Source organism: Sinohyriopsis cumingii, chromosome 15, assembly GCF_028554795.1.
Source record: "Sinohyriopsis cumingii isolate HCF-2022 chromosome 15, ASM2855479v2, whole genome shotgun sequence".
NCBI classification, from domain to species: domain Eukaryota; kingdom Metazoa; phylum Mollusca; class Bivalvia; order Unionida; family Unionidae; genus Sinohyriopsis; species Sinohyriopsis cumingii.
Window position 1 is genome coordinate 136,542,789 of NC_142975.1, and position 13,204 is coordinate 136,555,992.

General features: G+C 34.7%; 1 protein-coding gene across 1 annotated transcript in view; it reads right to left on the minus strand.

Moving 5' to 3' along the window:
- Positions 1-12,763, minus strand: part of LOC149782856 (uncharacterized) — a 233,243-nt gene extending 220,480 nt beyond the window's left edge. Inside the window, exon 1 of the mRNA XM_089934391.1 lies at positions 12,697-12,763. The gene's annotated coding sequence lies outside the window, so the exon portion shown is untranslated. The remainder of the gene's footprint in view (positions 1-12,696) is intronic.
- Positions 12,764-13,204: the final 441 nt, after the last annotated feature.

Genomic DNA, 13,204 nt, shown 5'->3' on the forward strand with positions numbered 1-13,204 from the left:
CATTCTGGTATTAATTTTAAACAATCTCTCTTGGTAACCAAACAGGAATGGCACCAAGAACAAAATACAGAAAGTTAGTCAAAGTGACTATTTTAAGGCTTACTGTTGCCAAGGAACAAATGAATCTAACACTGAGATCCTGCTCAAGAAGACCAGCTTTTACACAACAAAGAAACGTGAAAACTTCTTCTTTAAGGAGCATATTACATTTTCAACCTGCCAGACTAAGTTTCACTACTTTTGCGGTAGGCAATCTGCATGGGTTGAGCTTACGGCAGAATACAAGAAAGCAATAAATATGTGATAAAAGGAAAAACCTGTATGGAATAATATAAGAGAGTTGTCACTTGATAACTTATTCAAGCCAAAATGATCTATTTGCAATTGGTTTTTCAGTCTTTCGCATTGTTCCGATTTATGCAGAAGTTTCTCCTCCAACTCTTCTATCCCTTGCTTATATAAGGATTGTTCTTGCGCCTCATTAAAGGATTTGGCATCTGTGTAAACCAACAGATCTATCCTATTTACATCAATATCCAATCTGTTAAATGAAAAATGCATCGTTGTACAATCCAACAATTTTTATATCATTATAATGTTAGCCAAACACTAGCAAATTTCGTGTACTGTACCACTTTTAAATTACCTGGCTACACTGTGGTTTTCAAATAATTATTTCATTAACATGTTTCATTCAATTTTTGTGTATTATAATACATGTATCAATGACTGTCATTGCAATAAATTCATCAATGACTGTCATTGCAATAAATTCATGGTTTAACAGCATCTGAAAAATATTTTCTCGTTTTTTTTCCTCTTTTTCCACAAAACACGATCTTAATTACCTTTTAGAAACTGTAAGTGCATCTTCAGAAGCAAGTTTCATTTTAAGGGTGTTTTTTCACTGCTCCAATCAAAGACTGATGGCTCTGTTTCAGAGTATAGTCTTTTTCGTACTGGTGTCCATGACTTGTAATCATCTGAGAACCCTACTGGAATAGCTCAGGATTCCTTGATTTTTTTAACTTCATTGTGTTCTGTTCATGGAATCATAAGGGAATTTATGTGGATGTAGATGGTAACCAATTTGTTAGATTTCCACTATTCTGGATGGTCACTGATGGAATAGCCCATTTCATACCGAATTTAACCGAGTTGCTCCATAATTATCCGAATAACCTACCGAGTTACTTTATACTCCAGCCAATCAAATGTTGGTGGGTACATGTACATAACAAAATGGTGTCCATTGTTGTTTAGAAATATTTCAGAAATAAAATTAATTAAATGATTGAAATTTATATGTAAATTATCCACAGACTTTCAAAAACAAATCTGATAAACTCACATGAAATGCATTTTATTATAGTGATGTTTCGGATGCACAGGAATAGTTTGAACAACTTGCTCTTTGATTGTCAGGATTAAATTTACTTCGACACGGTTCCCTTACATGTCCAGATGTAAACAGCTCAAAGCTACTCTCTCGTATGGGTTTGAAATCTGCCCTGGTTTCCAGAAAATAAGACAGGGTGGTTCCAATATTAAATTTTGTCAATATCTGTTGAAGTAGTTACAGAAGTTGATGCTGATGATGAAGCCTTAGTCATATTTTGCCCACCACCTATTGAGTGGCTATTACGGTCAGCTGACCACCCGCCACATGATCAAAATTCCGAGCAAATTACAAAGTTCACCGAAGTCTGCATCAAATGGGCTATTCAAGACTCTTACAGAATTTAACAGTAGTGACTGTAAGTTTCGTGCATTTTAGTAGAATGTTATTAGCTATTTTATCATTTTAATGATGTACCAAGCCAGAAAGTTGTTTTTAAAAATATTGTATCAAGAACATAAACTTTTCTCTTAAGATGGGTAGGTGTTATCAGTATGATTCCACTCCCAGTGCCTGAATCAGATTCTAATTGTTAGTAGTGACAGTTGGCCAGAACACTAATCTCAGCATTCTGGATATTTGATACAGAAGACTGTCAACAGGTTTGGTTCTGTTGTTTATCTTCCCAGCTAACTAAGCCTGGACAAGTTCATGCCCTTGGATAAGGCACAAACTTTCAATTAATTAAAATCCCGTATCTCTAACCCTTACTAAAACAAGAGCAGAGTGGTAGAGCAGGCAGCTATGTAGATGGGCTTGGTGCTGTAAGCAAGACTGGTTTTTAGTTTTTGTGAAGATTTTAGCTTTATTTTACACAAAGTTGTAGGACCATTACTTGGTGTTTGTGTGTCCTTTGAAACTGAATGTAACACTTGAGAAGTATTCCACGGCTGAAAAATAATGTTATATTAGAAGAGAAAATTATATAAATGGAACAAACGGAGAACGAGATTGATCTTGATGAATTCAAGAAACATCCAATATTCGTTGATTATGAAGCAAGCAAAGCTGGGTCATCAGAAACTGTCATCTCAAAAAATCTCTTGGAAATATCGGTAACATGGGCTACCTCATAGATCAGATAACAGACTGGAAAATTTACAAGCAATCACACGATAAGAGAACAGGAAATGTAAAAAAATCCAGCAAACACAAATACACATGTAGGCCAATTAAATGAATTAATCTCCATACAGGTGAATAAATGGAATTTAAATCAATAACAGCATAGCTGCCAACCTTCCAGGCTCACAATTAGTGAAAACAGGGATAAAAAGTCGTGACTTTGGACACGAATTAGTGAAAAATACCATGACAATTACTCCATCCACTCTGACCGTCAATACTACACTACATCAAGTTCGCAATATAAAACTAAAACACTACATATGTGCAGAAATATTTATTTATCAAGGCATGATACTGTGGCAGACTTGAACTTCCTCAACTGCTAGATCGTAAATTTGTTTTCTAATCAATTAAACAGATGCTGGAAACAATTTTCATACTCATCCAAATTCAGTACAGATTGTTGCAAATTGAGTAACTAATTCTGCAACATCAAGTTTATCGAGTAACATAACCTATTTTTTCAGCAACAGCAAACTGCCTGACCTCAATTATACTCGAAATTTTGACACTGACCTAGTCACACGTTTGCACTAAAAATACCTATGCTATTAATAACATGCAGTATTTTCAACACGAGGTCATGTGATTAGATGTGCTACAGCTAGCTGGGATTTTACAAAGTAAAAATCAACTATTGTACACTCGGTAGAGAAATATACCTGTTACATTAAATATGAATACCTGATAAATTAATTATACTATCTAAATGCTTGTGTATAGTTAATGTCTGTCTGTCTGTTCATTAAGTGCTTATGCTCATATAAATTATTTTATCTTATATTCTTAACTGGCCAAAGTGGTTAAAGCATACAAACTTTTAATCAATGAGTGAAAACGATTTCATGAGTTTCAAGTCCAAAAACCGGTAGACAGATGCTATTATAGTGGGGGAAACCCGCAATGCAATGAAGAAAGACAAGCTATCACTGAATGGTAATTGTAAACTAATAAAATTAAAACTAGCCCAAGCCCTGAACCCCAAAAAGGGTGTTAATTTTAAAGCACCCAGGTTTCAATTATAAATTAACAAACTAGATCACTCTTTCGCACTAAGCCATCCAACAATTGCAATGGGGAAAGAAAAATGGAATAAGAAAAATCATCTGAATCTCTGAACTTCCTTCTGGTATGTTTTTAAAGTCAGATTACGGTATAGTGGCTTTAAGCATGTCATATAAATTTCGATCATTCATGAGAAATTATTTGGTCTCTTGTTCATAAAAGCATCTGATTACACAATAAGACTTTATTGGTTGCATAACAAAAAATTGTCGGCCACCATTTTGGGGAGGATGGTTCTTCCCCTCCCCCGGTGCTGCTTTTTTTTTGCGGGGGGGGCAGGAACTCATTACATGCATGGAATTTGGTGTTTCAATCATTCTCACTCTAGTATGGTACTTTGCTCTTTTGTCTGCTTGCCCCACAAAGATTTTAATGTATTAAAACTCCCAATATAAATATGGCAATAAATTCTCACTTTCACCCAAGTACTTTCTTAATTTTCTTTCCATTCAACACCGATCACTTTGCACCTTTAATATGCCACATCAAAAAATCTTGTCTGCACTACGCCACTCTTGTCTTTCTGACCCATTTGGGGCCTCGAGTTGAGCCCTCAACTGGTAGTGTGTGTATTGAGGTCTTAATTTAGGTCACCCTGCTGCACAATAGGGTATGTCTCAGCATACACATGTATCTGTGATTTTAATTCATTATCTGCGTTTAATCACTGGTCTGAATGATGTTCAGGGTTTTAGACAAAATGTCAACTTACAAATGGATTAAAGGCTTGACAAACTCATTGGTCCTGCAATCTCCAAGCTTAAAATATGTAGTTCAGACCAACCCACTTTTGACAATTTAAAAGACATGTTACAAATGTATGGTCATAAACTAAGCACACAAAAAAGCAAAACCAACAAGTTTTCTTTTTAAAACTTCACAATTTAATTTTCAAAGTATTAAAATTATAACATCAGAGGAACTTCTAGTATTATGAACTGAATCCAAAATAATCCTGAAAACGTTCTCTTAAAGTACTGAGACTTCAGATCCAAGACTTTTTGGCCTCAGATCTAAGGCAGACCGGTATGAACTGCAAATAGACAGATGAACCTTTGCAAAAAGTAGGATAAGTTGGGCATTTGGAATAAAGAGTGGTCTCGATAGGAAAATAATAGGTCTGTTAAGCAACAAAAAAAAAAAGAACTCCAACTTTTACCTTTCTGCTCAAGCGCAAGCCAAATAGCCAAAGAAAAACGATGTTTCTAACACAACTAGGCATTATGTTATTGGATGATCACCTGGAAGTTGATGCTTTAGAATGTAATTAGAAATAGCTTTCAAAATGTGTTTCCTACTCGAATTTCAGATGAAAACAACAAAAACCTCCAGGGGTTAATGTGATAATGGGTGCATTTTGACGACGTCACCAAATTTGAATATTCCTTGTGTATTTAATCACTTGTGCATCAACATTGCACAAAGGTTCATCTGTCTGTTTGCAGTCCATAGCAGTCTGCCTCAGATCTGAAGTTCAACATTTCTCCTTCAAGCATATTTGACTTGACCTCTTCTAAGGAACGAGCCAATTACTTTCATATTTGGTAACATTCCTCAATATTTTGGACAACACAAATAACTGGCCACTTGTTAAAGATTCAGGAGGAAATTCTTGCTGCTAATTCTGGAGAATTAGTGGTAAGAATTTCAATATCTTCATTGTGGCAGCCATATGACAAGAGCTACTCAGGTGGAGGTCAAAAGCCCCCTAGTACAGAGGTCCCCTAACTGGGGTAGGAAAAAAGCTACCCAGGGGTGGGTCAAAAGCACACCCACCCCCTGTTTACATTTCTTGAAATAGATAACTGTATTATAGTTTTCACTATTTTAATTACGTGATTTCAATGACAGCAGATTTACTATAAAATCACTTTGAGCATTTGATTACACTAAGGCATGTTTAAACAGTTAACTTTTTACAATTGTATTTATCCACGCTTAATTCAGCTTTGTTAGCCAAGGTTCCAATATGTTAACTCTATCTACACCTTGGTGGATCAAGCAGATGTTTTAATGCTCTGTCCTAGCAACATCTATTGATTTTCATGAGTTGTCTCCCTTAGTACTTAATGACGACAAACCAATAGTGTATAACAGTGGTGCATTGTAATATGCCGAAAATGGTGGAGACAGTTTACTTCAGAAGGATACTTTGAAAGTTTAACATCGATAGTATGACTATATACCAAACAGAAGCCATTACAGGTATATGTATATTGGAGTTAACGGTATTTGGACATACATGGACCAGCACTAGAAAATTCCTTATTTGAGTCCATTCAAGTTGTGTGATCCCCTTGTCTCAATTATATAGGACTGTGTTCAAATTTAAGCAACTAAATTTTGATTGAATGCTGTAGTTTGCTGCCACATCCAATGAAATTCACAGACCCAAAGCACATAAATATCTGCTTGATCAGCCGAGATGTACACAGGGTTAACATATCGGAACCTTGACTAGCGACAATGAACTTAAGTGGGTAACTATCTTTGTTTGAGAAAAAGGTTTAATGAACCAGAACTGAACAATGAACTGCAATTCAGTGTTCCAAAAACACCTACCACCTACATTTGCTGAAACACTGCTTTTCATATCAAAGAATCCAATGATCACAGCAATGAGAAGTTATTTCCTTATAAAATGATGGGGAATCTGCTCACAAAAGACGTTTTTTTTATTAATGACATATACTTTAAAAGCTGTTTTTATATCAAATAATGCAAAAACCAGAACAAAGAGAAGTTATTGCCATACAAAATTACAGAGAATTGGTACAGAAGTGACATGCATCCCAGTGTGACATATGCTCACCAGTTAATATGTACTTTTGAGAGAGTGATGTATGTAAGGTGAAGTAGTTTGCATTTAAAACATGCACAATGGAGAGAATGTTGGCATACCTCTTTGCTACATTAATGTCATGTGGATGGTATTTCTTTCGGATATTGTACTTTTGGAAATTTTACATTATTTAAGCACACTGCAAACTATAATGACTGCTCCCTTGTGTTAAAAAATCAGCCTGAATTAGTCTAAAGTACACTATACATAGCAGCTATTAAAATAGGGAAAATGAATTTTGCCAGACTAGACAATACCAGCTTGTGAAAGTGCAATGAATGAATTACCAAATATATAAAATGTAAAAAAAAAGTTATCAGCTCTTTTTTATACAATTTACCTCTGAAGTTCAGGAAGTGAAAATGACCAAGTAGAGCTAGCACTTTTTTGAAAGGTGCACATCTGAAGTAAGGCCAAGCTGTATACTCTATAACCCATAGTACACCCATCAATCATACACCAAAATAAAGGGAATTAAAGGTTCTTTGCATTATACCTAAGATATACAAGGTCTTTTTTAAATAGCCAGTATAACCAGTGAGGAAAGCCAGGGAAATTCTTTTTCTTTAAAATCCTAACCCTATGCAAAATACGAAACTGTAGAGCGCCACCTTATGTGTTTAACAAATCTGATTATTTTGTTTGATATTTATGAAAATTTGCCTGTACTGTATGGAATAAATAAATAAAATACTTTTGCTAAAGCTAAATTGTTTTGTAGTCATTACACAAGATGAACCTTGCATATCACATTTGAAAAATGTACTAAATGATTCAAGGAAGATCATTGTTTAAGAAAGTAAAGATAGTTACAATAAATAAATAATTAAATAAATAAATGAATAAATAAATATTACAAGTATGTGCTCTTAAAATAAGAAACAGAGAAGAGTGAGTAGCAACAAGCTTTGTAAAATTCAACAAATAATTTATTTCCCGAAAATACAAAGTGAAAATGTAAAGTAAGAAAAAAAATGTGTGGTATTGCGAATTAAATCCCAAATAATCCTAGAATTACAGACAAAGCCTAAATAATTAAACTTCTGAATAAACATTAGTGGAAATTGAAAATTAAAACCAATGCTGAAAGTCTTGATGTGGTGGTCAGTATAATGCTGATCTGCAAACAGTCCTGTGCTGGATCACATTAATACAATCCAAGAATTAAATCCTGAATTTTCACTATAAATTCAAGTTTCTATTTCCAAGAATGTTATTTTTGGAAAGAACTTTGTATTTCCAGAAAAGAATCACTTGAATTAAATCAAATAAAACTCTAGCCAAAATGAACTTCTGGACACAACAAAAAAAAAAAGAACAAAAAAAAATTGATTCTGCACAAGATCTTATAGCACAAATAATTTTTCCATTAACCCTTTACCTCATAGAGCATAGTTACAAAGTGCAGCGCACTATAAATAGAACACCTGTTACCTAGTCGACTCCATACGCATAGGCCTGCATGTGAACTGCTAAGCAATGTACAGTATGTTACGTTTAACAGCAATTTTAACCATTCTACATTTTTGGTACACATCTATTATATGTGGACAAATTTAAGAGTAAAGTCCGATTGTTATAGCTGTGTAATTATTTATCACGGAAGAATTTTTTATGTGCTTTAAAATCTTGAGAGAACTAGTTCATTGTCATGTCAGTGAGGCCGTGTGACCAACCGTAGCTGCCATTTCTCATACTCGAAATTTACAAGGTTTTCATCTGCGTCTACATCACTAAGTCATCTGAATTTGATAGTTTATAAAAACTAATTGCTGCCTACATCAATATCAAAGCCTTTATCTAAGTTATTGAAGCTTTCATAGTTGTGATTCTAATTGTGAAAACTTTGTAAGTACTGAATGAAATCCGTGACCACCATTTTGGCGAGTGGAGATTAAGACCCAGTTACTTTAAATAGCAGATATCGACCAGTGCATAAACAGTGACCACATGATCTGACTTAATTGTCATTCGCAGAAATGAATGTAGTATTTAATAGAGGGGTTTTCCCCAAAGGTGGCGCTATGAAAACCAGCTCAAAATGGATGATGTTTACAGCAGGTGTCAAAAGGCGCTTCCATGCAAATGGAGTAGAGGCATCAAAAGGTGTTTCCATGTGAATGGAGTAGAGGCATCCAAAGATGTTTGCATGAGGTAAAGGGTTAACAAGCTGTTAAAATCCTCTACTTGACATCCAGTTACAATTAGTATTTCTAAAAAAATATTACCTAATGGAAAATAGCCTTCTAGAAACGTCCTAATTTTTACAAAATAAAATCCTAGTTATACACCTCTCCATTGATAACTTGTGCACAATGGGGTCCAAAAACAATGACCACACTTAAGTGAGGGCACGAGTTATTGAGGGACCTCCACAACAGTATGAAATGATGCCATCTTCGCTGGACATGGAGAAAATCGCAAAGGGGGAAGAGGGAACTGGTGTATATTGGCTGAATACTCGTTTTAAAGTCGTGTTGGGAATAATTTTCAATAAAGTGCTTTTTCTAATGAAGTGATTTGTTTTCATGTTTAAAAAATGACCTCTATTTTCAAGATGCCAAACCAATGGTAGTTAACAATATTCCAATTGGTTTCAACAACCATCACGTGTACACGAAAACACTGTATTACATCACTAATTATGCTGTTGTTCAGTAGTCTGGTTCCATGATCCATATGCTCCCTGCTTTGCTCTCTACAACAGTGGAATGCAATGCATGGAGCATATTAATCAGGGAACCAGACTACTAGTAACTATGTGACATTTTTCAAATATCACAGATCATAAAAAAAACACTTGAGCCCACTAGCCAACGAGAAATTACCCCAAACTTTTCAACAGGTTTTAGTAATACATGTATTATTATTAATGATTGTTGTTGTTATTGTTGTTGGGTTTAACGCCATTTTTCAGCACACGATAGGCTATACATGGCGGAGGAAGAACCCGGGAAATCCCCGGATAGAACCACCGACCCTCAAGAAGCTACTGGCAAGCTTTCTCACAAACCCACATTGGCTGAATCCGAGACTTGAACCTACGCAGACAGAGGTGAGATGGCAGTGATCCGTAACGGAGAGCGCTCTAGATCACTCTGCCACTCGGGGCCCCATTAATGATTGCAAACACCTATATATAGATCCTATAAAATCTTCTCTTAATATTTTAAAACTGAATTTAATACCAGTGTACAAAAAGTAGGTAATATCTTGGTCAAAGATGTAAGTGTCAATTAACATAATGCAGATACAATCATGTGCCAAGACTTATAAAAAAATACAGATATACATAACAAACTCGTGATCCAAAGGTCGCCGCTTAAATCCCCACCCATTCCAGCCAAGGTCAGCTGCCTCCACGTCTCTTTGAAGGGCACTTTGCTCTCATTTCCTTGGCAAGATATAGCCATTAATGTGTTTAAAGTGCCACTTCTTAAAAATATCAGCAAATGCTCCAATGCAAACTCAGTTCTCTTAGAATGCATTTCTCAATGATTTTATGACCAGAACACTTCTTTACACTACAGGAGTGGACAAATTTCTAATACATGTGGTAGACTGATCAAACGGGGAAACTGGTTGCCCACAATAAAGTTGGGCAGCCCACATTTTTCAATGGATGAACATTTACAACTTTTTTTACACACCATTAAAACCAACTGTAAGGTCATAAAAGGTACAGAAAATAAACAATCCGTACTTTGTAAAAACTTTGTGTCTTTTGTCCAAATTTATTTTCCCTTCGAGAGAAATGAGTATCTAAGAAAAGCCAGTTTTTTAGTTCCAAAAACACGCAACAGATTCATGTTCTGCATAACCAGTCAGGTAACTAAAAAAAAAATCCTATCCTAAATCTATTATTTTCTGTTTATAATTTCCATATAATATGAATATCTGTCCCAATTTTCATATAATATGAAAATTCTTCAAATTTTTTTTATATTTTAAACTGAGTAAAATCTCCCAATATAAAGATTATGATAAAATATGCTCTAGTTCTGGGAATGCTCAATTGTTTCTTTAAGTAATTTTCACAATTTCTGTTTTCTATGTATTATCAATGTTGCTCTGCCATATTTTTTTCACAGATATTATGTAAAACAGTGATATGTTTAAGTAGCATTCACCTGAAATGCACCAAATAAGACACAATATACACACAAAGGTTTCAAATTCCTGAAATAAGTCCAGAAGTTGTGCTGAAATATATTAAAAAATGGATATTGTACAGCTACAGGACTCGATATGATTGGATCAAGGCTACTAAAGGAAGCTGTACATGCAATAGTAGAGAGTATAGCTTTCATTTGCAATGAAAGTATTAGGTCTAATAAATTTCCACAAACATGGAAAACTGCCAAGGTTACACCATTGCATAAAGCGAGAGCAAAAGATGATATAATTAACTAAAGACGCAAAATTGTACTTGAAAATAACTTACAAGATGCTCTCAACAAACTTCAAGTATGGTGCAAGGAAAATAGTATGATCATAAATACAGAAAAAACGCAAGCCCTACTAGTTACAACACAACAAAAACAAGCAAGGCTAGATAGTGACAAACTCCAGGTTCTATTTGACAATGTGAGCCTTAATATGACCTCTCAAGATATAATTTTTGGTGTATTCATAGATAACAATCTCACTTGGTCTATGTACATTAAACATGTTTCAAAAAAAGGCCAATTCTTATCTTTGGCTACTGAGGAAAATCAAAACATACATTCCTCTTCAGTATATGGTCATATTTTATAAAAATTATATTCAGCCATATCTGGACTATTGTAATGTAATTAGGGGTAATACCTCTAACTCAAACATAACAATTTTAAGACACAGAAAGAGGGCTTGCCACTTAATTCTTGATCAATGTATAGACCATTTCCAGGATGCAATAAATAATATAAAGATTTTAACAATACATGAAAGTATATTTCTTAGAAAGGCCAAATTGGTGTATAAAGTATCCAGAAAAGCCATTCCTGTCTATCTAAGCAATGTCTTTCACCAAAGAGATGCTGATGGTACTCCAAATTTAAGGTCCATAAGAAATAAAAATTACATTATACCATTGCCAAACAAGGAATCATTTAAAAAAAGTTTTCAGTTTACTTGTCCACTGGTATGGAACAACATTCCCAATGACATAAGGCAGGCTCCTAAATTTCTTCTTTTCATAATCAATGTCTCGAATGGATGAAATCTTTAGACAACTGAATAGTTTTAGAACAATAAATACCGCCTGCTTTTCTTTAATTTTGCATTATTTTCACAGTTGAATTTTTCCATGCAGGATGATATTTTATATATGTTTATGTGTGCACAGATGCCTGTGCACATTTTCCAGGCTTGATACTTTGTTGGTTTTTTTTTTTTAATCACCTAATTATTGAGTGTCAAGCCAGATTCTTCAAATCATGTTGTATATACTATATATATTTTACATAACAGATAGAAGGCCTTAAGATAGATTAGTTATGTAACTAAATGAGTTACCTTCTCTAAATAAAGTCTTTATGATTATTATTATTATTACCTATTTCCCACAAGTGGTTCTCTGGTTACAGGATTACATTGAAAGATAACTCATTGATTTTCTGTATTCATGATTTACCGAGTCTCAAATGAAATGATGTGTATCAATCACAGTGGATTAGATTTGAAATGGTGAATTGAGTAACCTAACCGAATCAAACGAGTCCGGAATACCTGTACAACGAACACCGATACAATAGTGAAAGCTTTCGTCATAGTTCGTGCAGAAAAGGTTACTAACATACCTGCAATGCAGTTGTAAGTACATGGAACGGCTTGCGATACAAACAACTTGCATTTTTCTTTCTCGGTAACATTCAAAGTACTCGTCGAAGAAATATGACGACGCGGTACTGTTCGAATTGGTTCGCTTCCCTTCACAATATCAGAAATCGAAAGTAGGTTGCATTTCCTAGGTCAATAGCGTATAACGGCATAACCCGCCAAATATCTTAAAATCTAATTACGAATACTTTATCCATGTTATCAAGACAGTCTGAACAACTTGAGTTTAGGGAAGTAGCAAATAGTCTAGACACTTTCAATTTCTTGCTGCTGTATAACGCATTTGCATCCGGGGAACGACCTTCTACAACGCATTAAAGCTTTCCCGCCATGTTTCAACACACATGCAACTGCAAAATCCGCTGGAAAATGATAACAACTAGTAATTAATACCTCTTAGTTGGCATTCATTCTATATTATTAAACATTAAATACTTACTTCCAAAAAGGCTGGCTAGTTAAGTGTGCACCTACTTCTCTTGTAATTGTGGCGCATCTTTTTTTTAAATCCCATTACGCTTGCGCAACAAGCTATTAATAGTTCCGGGCAAAGATGGAGGTTTGGTTTATTTGAATCAATCGGAATACGGGGGGGGTGGGGGGCGGTATAAACTGAAAATTGGTTTAATTTATCGTTCTATCCTGTATGTCAACAAAAAAAGAACACATGCAATTGCAAAATGACAAGAAAAGAATCAACGCGAGGAAAGCTGCCGATTGCACAGAGAGAGAAAGATAGGGGTGGGGGGTGGCGGCATAATAATAATAATGTGGACTTTGTATAGCGCCTAATCTTTAGAAGGTCTAAGCGCTTTACAACATTAGACAACACTTATAACATTAAAAAAAAAAACATATAATGATATTATTGCAAAAAAAACACCATGAAATTAAAAAACATTATAAAAAAAACATGCTGACAATATTTAAGGTAGGAAACATTATTA